Genomic DNA, 9,114 nt, shown 5'->3' with positions numbered 1-9,114 from the left:
TTAAAAAAAAATTCCCTTCCTTTAATTGCTCTAGTCACTTTGCAAGTGCCTAGTTGCCATGTGTGGCCAGTGGCTACCATAGTGGACATTGCAGACATAGAACATCTCTGTCATCGTATAGAATGTTCCATGGGGCAGCACTGCTTTTCACTTCCTCTCTCGGATTCCAAAATGAAGTGGTTGGCACCTCACCTCCCTCTGCCTGATGGTCCCGAGAGTGCAGCCCACAGAGGACTCAAAAGCAGAGAAAAAAGGTTGACAATGTCTTCATCTCCACTCATTATTGTTTTTCATTTGTTTCTGTTTTGGGGCCACATTCCGTGGGACTTGGGGGTTTAATCCAGGCTATTGTGCTCAAGGGTCACTCCTGGTGGTGTTTGGGGGACAATATGGTGTGCTGGATATCAAACCTGGGTCAGTCGTGTGCAAATCAAGTATTTTACCTGATGAACTAGAGCTCCACTCTCTATTGGGTTAGAGGGTAGACTTCCCCCAGATGTTCGGGGTATATTTTCCCAAGACACATTCCTTTTGCATATGGATTATATTGAGCAAAAGTCAAAGGAGGCCTCACAGGCTCATAAGAAACTTTTACCACTCTCCACTACATAGAAAAATGAAAATTGGAAGCATTACCAAGAATTAGAATTTTCTTTTCTTTTTTGTTTTTGGGTCACATCTGGCAATGATCGGGGCTTACTCCTGGCTAATGCTCAGGAATTACTCCTGGTAGTGCTCAGGGGACCAGATGGGATGCTGAGGATCTAACCCTGGTTGGCCATATGCCAGGCAAATGCCCTACCTGTTGTAGTATCGCTCTAGCCCCCCAATTTTGTTTTCTTTTGTTTTGGGGCCATACCCAGAGGTATTTTGGGCTTTCTGCTGACTCTGTGCTCAGGAGTCACTCCTAGAGTTGCTTGGGAAACTAAACATATTGCCAGAGATTGAACTGGATTTAGTCACATGCAAGGCAAATGTTTTAACCTCTATACTGTCTCTCTGGCCCCTGAATTAGAATTCTTGCTTTGTTTTGTTTTGGGGCCACAGTGGCAGTACTCAGGGCGTACTCCTGGCTCTGTGTTCAGGGATCACTAGTGGCAGTGCTTGGGGAACCATCTGCGGTCTAAGAGAATAAACCCAGCTTGGCTACATGTAAGGCAAGCACTTTACCTTCTGTACTATTTCTTCAGCCTTCAGAATTAGAGCTTTTTTGTTGTTGTTTTGTTTTGAGCCATACCAGGTGGTGCTGAGAGCTTACTCCTGACTGTGCTCAGGGATTATTCTTGGTGAGCTCCAGGAACCATATGGAGTGCTGGGGATAGAACCCAGTTGGACATATGCAAATGCCCTATCAGCTATACTCTAGCTCTGGTCATGAATTTTTATAAGAAATAAACTTTCCAGGGGCTGGAGCAATAGCACAGCTGGTAGGGCATTTGCCTTACACGCGGCCGACCTGGGTTCAATTCCCAGCATCCCATATGGACCCCCGAGCACTGCCAGGAGTAATTCCTGAGTGCATGAGCCAGGACTAACCCTATGCATCACCAGGTGTGACCCAAAAAGCAAAAAAAAAAAAAAAAAAAGAAATAAACTTTCCAGTGAAGTAATAATATAGTTGTTAAAGTGCTTGCCTTGAACATGGCCTGCTTGAGTCCAATCCCCAGTACCCCATATGGTTCCCTGAGCCCAGCTAGGACTCTTGAGCAGAGCCAAGAATAAGTCTTAAGTACAGGTATGCATGACCTCAAAACCAAAATAATAATGTGTGTAATAATAATAATAATAATAACTTTTCCAGGGCCTAAACATAGAACAGGGGTTAAGGTGCTTGTCTGGCATGAAGGGAAACTGCTCTTCCCAGTGAGGTTGGTAAACTCAGAGTGTGTTTACAGTTGCTGTTTTCCTTGCCTCACAATTGAATCCTCCTGTAAGAGGAATCCTTGAAGAGAAGCATCGGAGTGAACACAGCCCTGCAGTGCCATGAGGTCCTATGAAGCAGCTGTGGCATAACATTCTTGCAGTCAAGTGCATCTTTGTGCCTGGTCTTTCCAGGACAAGAGACAAAGCAATTTCTGCTTATTACATTGTGTTGTCACTGTCACTGGCAACCCAAAGAACCCTAATACAGAATCCTTAGGTCCGGATATTTGGTTTTTAATTTTTTTTTTCTTTTTGGGTCACACCCAGCGATAGTCAGGGGTTACTCCTGGCTTTGCACTCAGGAATTACTCCTGGCAGTGCTTGGGGGACCATATGGGATGCCGGGGATCGAACCCGGGTCGGCCGCGTGCAAGGCAAACGCCCTACCCGCTGTGCTATCGCTCCAGCCCCAGGTCCGGATATTTGGGAGGGAGTCCCTCCTTCATGATTCTTTGCAGGTCTCTTGCAAGTAATGGAAGGCTAAATTAACAAATGAGCCAGAGAGGGGCCCCATGTATACCATTGTAATTCACAGACCACTTTTTTTTCCAAAATATTTTTTAAGTTGAATCACCATGAATAACCAAGTCACAAGATTATTCATGATGGGGTTTCAGGTGTATACTGTTCTAACACCAATTCTTTCACCATTGTATCCTTCCCTCCACCAGTGTCCCCAGTTTTCCTCCCCATTTCCACCATTCCTTCAGCCTGCCTATGTGGTGGACACTTTTTTCCTTTTAGGCATTGTGGTTTACAATACTGTTACAGATAGGATATCATACATGTCACTTTACTTCCTTTCAGCACCAAATCTTCATCCAGAGTGACTACTGCCCTCTATCATTGTCATAGTGGTCCCTTTCCTGACCTATCTCCCCCACTCTTTAGTGGCAAGCTTCCTACTAAGGACCAGCTCTCCTGCCCTTCTTTCTATTGCCTTTGGGTGTAAGTTATTCCCCTACTATGTTTCTTTATATCCTGCATATGAGTGCCATCATTCTCATTCTATCTGTCCCTCTGACTCACTTCACTTGGCATGATATTCTTCAGGTCTATCCATGTATCAGTAAGTTGCATGATTCCATCTTTTCTCACAGCTGAGTAATATTCCATTATATATATATGTATATATATATATGTATGATAGCTTTTATTTTTCTTTTTGAGTCACACCCGGCAATGCACAGGGGTTACTCCTGGCTCTGCACTCAGGAATTACTCCTGGTGGTGCTCAGGGGACCATATGGGATGCTGGGAATCGAACCCGGGTCGGCCGAGTGCAAGGCAAACACCCTACTCGCTGTGCTATCGCTCCAGCCCCAGCTTCTTTATCCAGTCATTTGTTCTTAGGCACTTGGGTTGTTTCCAGATTTTGGCTATTGTGCTATTGTGCAAAGGTCTACAATGAACATAGGAATGCAGATGTCTTTTCTGCATTGCACTTTTGGATCCTTGGGGTGTATTCCCATGAGTGGAATTGCTGGGTCCTATGGAAATTCAATTTCTAGTTTATTGAGAATATCCATAGTCTCTTCCAAGTAGTCTGGACCAGTCGACATTCCCAGCACAGACCACCTTTGACCATGGGTTTGCCTTCTCATACTTTCTCCTTTAAGTTCCTCCAATCCTCCCTATTACTCAAGAATCCTCCCTGATCACTCCAGCCAACAGTGAGTTCTCTACCCTCCAGTTCCAGAAACTCTTAGAGTTACCAGGGAATTGTGAACTGTCTTTCCCCTTGTCTGTGTTCATAGTCAGGAATGGTGCATGAAAGGTTTTGCTGTTCTATATTTAGTTTGTCAACCTCTTCCCGTGGGTTAAAGTTGGAGATGGGGTCAAATGCTTTCCTCTGCTTGACAAGATAAGGATCCAGTATGGTGTCGACTACATAATAGCACCCTGGGAATGATGTGGGCAGAAAATGGGGGGAAGAGAGAGTAATGAGAGTTCAGTTGGTGTGTCACTTTTCTTGTGGGAAACACGTGCTCACTGAAGTGTTCATTGACATGCCCGGGAAAATGGTGGGAGTGGGAGTTGTTTCAGACCTACAAAAATCTCTTTGGTTTCTCATCAAGATCTCTTGTCAGGGCTGGAGAATAGTACAATGGGTAGGGCGTTTGCCTTGCATGAGGCCGACCCGGGTTCGATTCCCAGCATCCCATATGGTCCCCTGAGCACCGCCAGGAGTAATTCCTGAGTGCAGAGCCAGGAGTAACCCCTGTGCATCGCCAGGTGTGACCCAAAAAGAAAAAAAAATCGCTTGTCTCCATTAGGGACTGAGGATGGAGGACCATTCAAAAAGAAGGTGAGAAGGTGAGAATGTTCATCTTTGCCTGGTGGCTGAAACTGTCCCCAAAACACTTTTTGGGAACCAGAGCAATAATACAGTGGGTAGGGAACTTACTTGCCTAGCATGTGACTGACCCAAACTTGATCCTCAGTGTCCCATATGGTCCCTAAGCACCACCAGGAATGATTCTTGAGTACAGAGTTGGGAGTAAACCCCTGAGCATCACCACAGGTGGCCCAAAACAAACAAAAAGGTTCTTTTTGTTCCATGGAGGGGCTGGTGTGAGGTAACTAGGCGCTGTCGACACCCAATGGGAGAAGGTGTGGGAATGGGAAGGGTCCAAGAGGGTGTGGGGGTGAGAACAAGAAGCATGATGTGAATCAGCTTCTCCATGGAAATGCCTTTAGAGTTGACTTAGAGGAGCTGACTGTCCTGTGGTTATTCCTAGAAGGTCTGAGTGCAGTGGGAGATGGCAGCTGCCCTTTTCCACTTGACTCACTTGGCATTTGGCTATCTTCTGAACATCCTGCTCCAACTTTTAAAGCCTAAGATTTGGCAACATTGGCATTTTTAAATAGAATGAAGGACCTTTGGAGTAGTGACAGATCTTGAAATGGTACCTAACTATATTTCTTGAAAGGCAACTTTCAAGAAAGTTGGATAGATGCACTCTTGGTCATTTGGAAGAAGGGAGAGGAGCTCTTTCCACCCTTCAGATGTGATAATAGTCATATCTCAGAACAAAAATGACTCCCAGTTAGGCCTTTGACTGGTCTCTCAGTATTTTCTGGTGCTTGTATTTTGATTTGGTAATACACATCTCTCTCGGACAAGGGTATGTTCTATACTAAGTGTATATCTCTCAACAACAGGACAGTCAAGAAGTGACTATGGGTTGGAGGGATTGTACAGGGGTTAAGGCACTTGTGCAAGTAGATGACCCTGGTTTGATGCCTGGAGCACTGCCAGGGGTAAGTCCTAAGCACAGCCAGTGTGGCCCCACTACAAAAAGAATGAGAGAAGAGACTATTGGGTATTTGGATGATAGATGGATACTCAGTAAATACTGACCTAAGAAATACAAGAAATACCTATGTAGACAATCAACCATACACAGGAAAAAAAGAAGAAAAATAAAACTTCTGTTTTAAGATTCTACAGAGAAACAGCACTAATTCTTTCTTTCCTTTCTTTATGTCTCGTCCACACACACACAGTAGAGCTGTATTACAGGGAGCTGGCCCATGGAGTTTTATGGAGGCTGAGAAGCCACATGCTGTGCTGTGTGTAAGCTGGAGACCCAGGAATGTCGATGGTGTAATTTGAAGGCCTGAGAGTCAGAGATCCATGGATATACGTTACAGTCAGGTCTGAAGGCTGAGAACTAGGAGCCCTGACAACAGGAGAAGATTGATATTTTGGTCAAGTAGTCAAAGTGAATTCAACCTTCCTTCACCTTTTTAATCTCTGCAGGCTCTCAACGGACTGAGTGAAGCCTACCCACTTGGAAAGGGAAACCCTCTTTACGCAGCCCACCAATTCAGAGGCTAATCTCTTCTGGAAACACCATCACAGACACACCCCAGAAATAACATCACTGAATAGGGACAACTAGGCCTCCTGTGATCTAGGAGCCCTGGCATTTATTAAGTATGAACCTTAACATCAGGCACGTGTTAAGTCCTATACTCATATCATCTCATCCCATATGTGTGTGTGTGTGTGTGTGTGTGTGTGTGTGTGTGTGTAAAGTATTAGGTGACTTACAAGATCTCCTTATACATTTTAAGATTCTTTTACTTGATGTGGTATTAGGATATTAACTAGGATATTAAGGCAGGGCTTGGGAACAAACCCTTAAAAGCAAAAGTAAAAATAACATGCATTCTCTGTTTACTACAAACCGTGTGTAGTATTTGCTCACTTATTCTTTTTATTATTATTATTTTTATTGAATTATCATGTGGAAAGTTACAAAGGTTTCAGGTTTAAGTCTCAGTTATACAATGCTCGAACACCCATCCCTTCACCAGTGCACATATTCCACCACCAAGAATCACAGTATAGCTCCACCCCGCTCCCCCACATCCCCAGACCCCTACCCCACCTGTGTAACTGGTAAATTTCACTTTACTTTATCTTTACTTTGATTACATTCAATATCTCAACACAAAACTCACTATTACTTTTTGGAGTTTCTCCCCCTTAAAGTCGGACCTGCTGAAAAGGAAGCATCTGATAATTTGTTTTCCATTGCTGAGAATATCGCTCACTTATTCTTGAGCCAGTATTGTTCGCCCAGTTTTCAGATGAGAAATCAGCAGCACAGAAAGTGGAACATCTTGTGTGAGAAGCAGAGCTGCTATTTGGGTCTGTCCCGCTGACTTCCAGAGGGACACAAAGCCCTCTGTCCGTTCATGAAGAAGGTGCTTTTTGAGAGGGCCACAGGGTGATAAACGGACTGGAGGAGGGGGAGAGGGTGGGGAGATAGTCCTAGGAACAGCAAGATCTTCCAGGTGGAACAGCAAACCTGAAGGGGACTGAGGCTGAGGAAGGCTGGAGGCAGTTCTGCAGGAGTCGTGGGTCCGCAGGAGGCCGCTCCTTCATTCAATTCAGTGGGACTTGGCCAACCTCAGCTTTGCTCCCACTTTCTCTGGAGTGAGAATAGGGATTAGGACAGGATGTTCTCTGGGTTCCAACAGCAGGACTGTTCCTCAGAAACAAGCAGAGCTGTGATTTAGGGTTTTAAAGTCTGCGGTTGGCAGGTCAAGGCCCTGCCTCACCTTTTATAGCTGACTGGCTTGAGACGTCACAAGTATTTAGAAACTTTGGCTGTTTTCCCCTTCACATAAGCTTTATGACCCTGAACAAATTCTTCCTGCTCTCTTGTCACTCAATTTTCCAGCTCCAGAACTTGTGTGCTCGTCTCTTGTGAGACTGGCAGGCTTTCTGGTGAGTTGTGAGGCAGATTTGGTTGGGCAGAATGGGATGAGGGCATTTCTTTCCTTGGGGCTAACTTGCTGGAATTGCTCTCAGTTCCTTTGCTTATCAGGTTTAGTGACTCTGTGGGAGCTCAGGGGACTGGGGAGGGGGTTGTATACTGGCTAAAGTTGGCCCTTAAAAGCACAATCAATTATAAATAAACAGAGGAGCCTGGGGGTCTGACCAGAGTAGGCTGTTAAGGGCCTCATGAACTGAGATGTGTGATTTTACCTTTCTGATCCTCGATATTCTCTGTAAGGAAATGGTAGTGAAGAATGACCTGCCTCCAAGGAGTGCTGGGAGGATGGAACGAGAAGATATATGGGATCTGGGAATCTTCTTAGGCCACGAAGACAGTCGTGTAGTGGGAGCATGGGAAAGAATGGATGAGGATGTCCCCCCACAAAACACCATACATAAAAGAATTTGAGAGTTTGTTGGCATCCAAGAATATGATGATACTGTGTCTGCTCATTGCTCAGGTAGAGAAACCAAGTTTCTGTCCTTGTGTCAGTCCTCAGAACCCCTGGCCCTGCTTCCCAGAGATGCTGGGGACTTAGCAAACTGGATGAACTAGGTTCTGATTGCCCTAATCTGGTTATAATTGTGTTTGTTGTGGGATCTGGTTCAGAAATCAAAGGGCATCCAACTCTGGGCCCCATGGGTTCTTTGGCAGAGCTGCTCTGTGTTCTCTATGTGTGATTAAAAAAAAAAAAAGCCAGGGTGGGAACCCAGAGGCCCCTGTCTAGGAGGAAAACATCAACAACCAAAATTACAGTTGGGAAGAACTGCCGCCCTCTGCAAGTAACTGCGCAATTACCTCTTAATTAAGCACTCATTAATTTGTTTTCTGAGGATTACAATATAGTGCTTGGTAGGTACACCCCGCCCTGCTACTCACCAAGGTGTTGAAGATTAAGCATTTCACACAAATCAAGGTGGAACTCTTCCATATGATTAAATATAATAGTCCAACATCATGAGGTCTTAATGCCAGGCTGTTTTATCTTGAGAGCACTGAGAGGGATCTCAGGGTTTTGATTTTGAGACGTGCAAGGAACGAGAGAAAAAACAAGAAGGCAGAATTCAGACCAGTATTTTCTGAAGTGTGGTACATGGATATCTTTTGCGTCTAATTTCCTTATTGCTTAAATATGTAGATTCCTGGGGATTGCTTCCATCCTGAGCCAGAAACTTCCCAGGTAGTTATTATAATTATTTTTTTCTGGAGGTGCTCCCAAGTGGTGCTTAGGGTGTAAGGGATCGAACCTAGGTATGTTGCATGCTAGGTATGTACCTAATCATTGTACTATCTCCTGACTTATTCTCTCCACCTAGGCCTAAAAACCTCAAGTAGAAGTAAAAAAGTCTTTTGGCATATTAACAATTTTGACGTGTAAAGTACATAGACAACTGAAAACACCATTCTAGCCAATAGTGTCTATTTTTTTTTTTTTTTTTTGCTTTTAAAGTCACACCCAGTGATGCACAGGGATTACTCCTGGCTCTGCACTGAGGAATTACTCTTGGCGGTGCTCAGGGGACCATGTGGGATGCTGGGAATCAAACCCGGGTCGGCCGCATGCAAGGCAAACGCCCTACCCACTGTGCTATCGCTCCAGCCCCTAGCTAATAGTTTCTAAACCTACTCCAGGAACTCTTTCATTTTAGCGTCAGGCTGGGGGGATACTGAATGGCTCATGTCTGTGCTCTGTCCATCTACAGGTCGTGATGGTGCAAATGTAAAAGCTTCTGGCTCAGGGCCAGAGAGATGGCTTCGGAGGGGCTGGAGCACATACTTTGCATGTGGGAGATCAAGCTTGGGTCCCTGGCTTGCCATGATCCCCCGAGCATTGCTGAGAGTAACCCCACCACCAACTGAAAAACAGCCTAGAAGTAAAACTGGACTCAGTCCC

This window comes from Sorex araneus, chromosome 3 (assembly GCF_027595985.1).
Source record: "Sorex araneus isolate mSorAra2 chromosome 3, mSorAra2.pri, whole genome shotgun sequence".
NCBI classification, from domain to species: domain Eukaryota; kingdom Metazoa; phylum Chordata; class Mammalia; order Eulipotyphla; family Soricidae; genus Sorex; species Sorex araneus.
Note: the sequence above shows the minus strand (reverse complement) of the source record.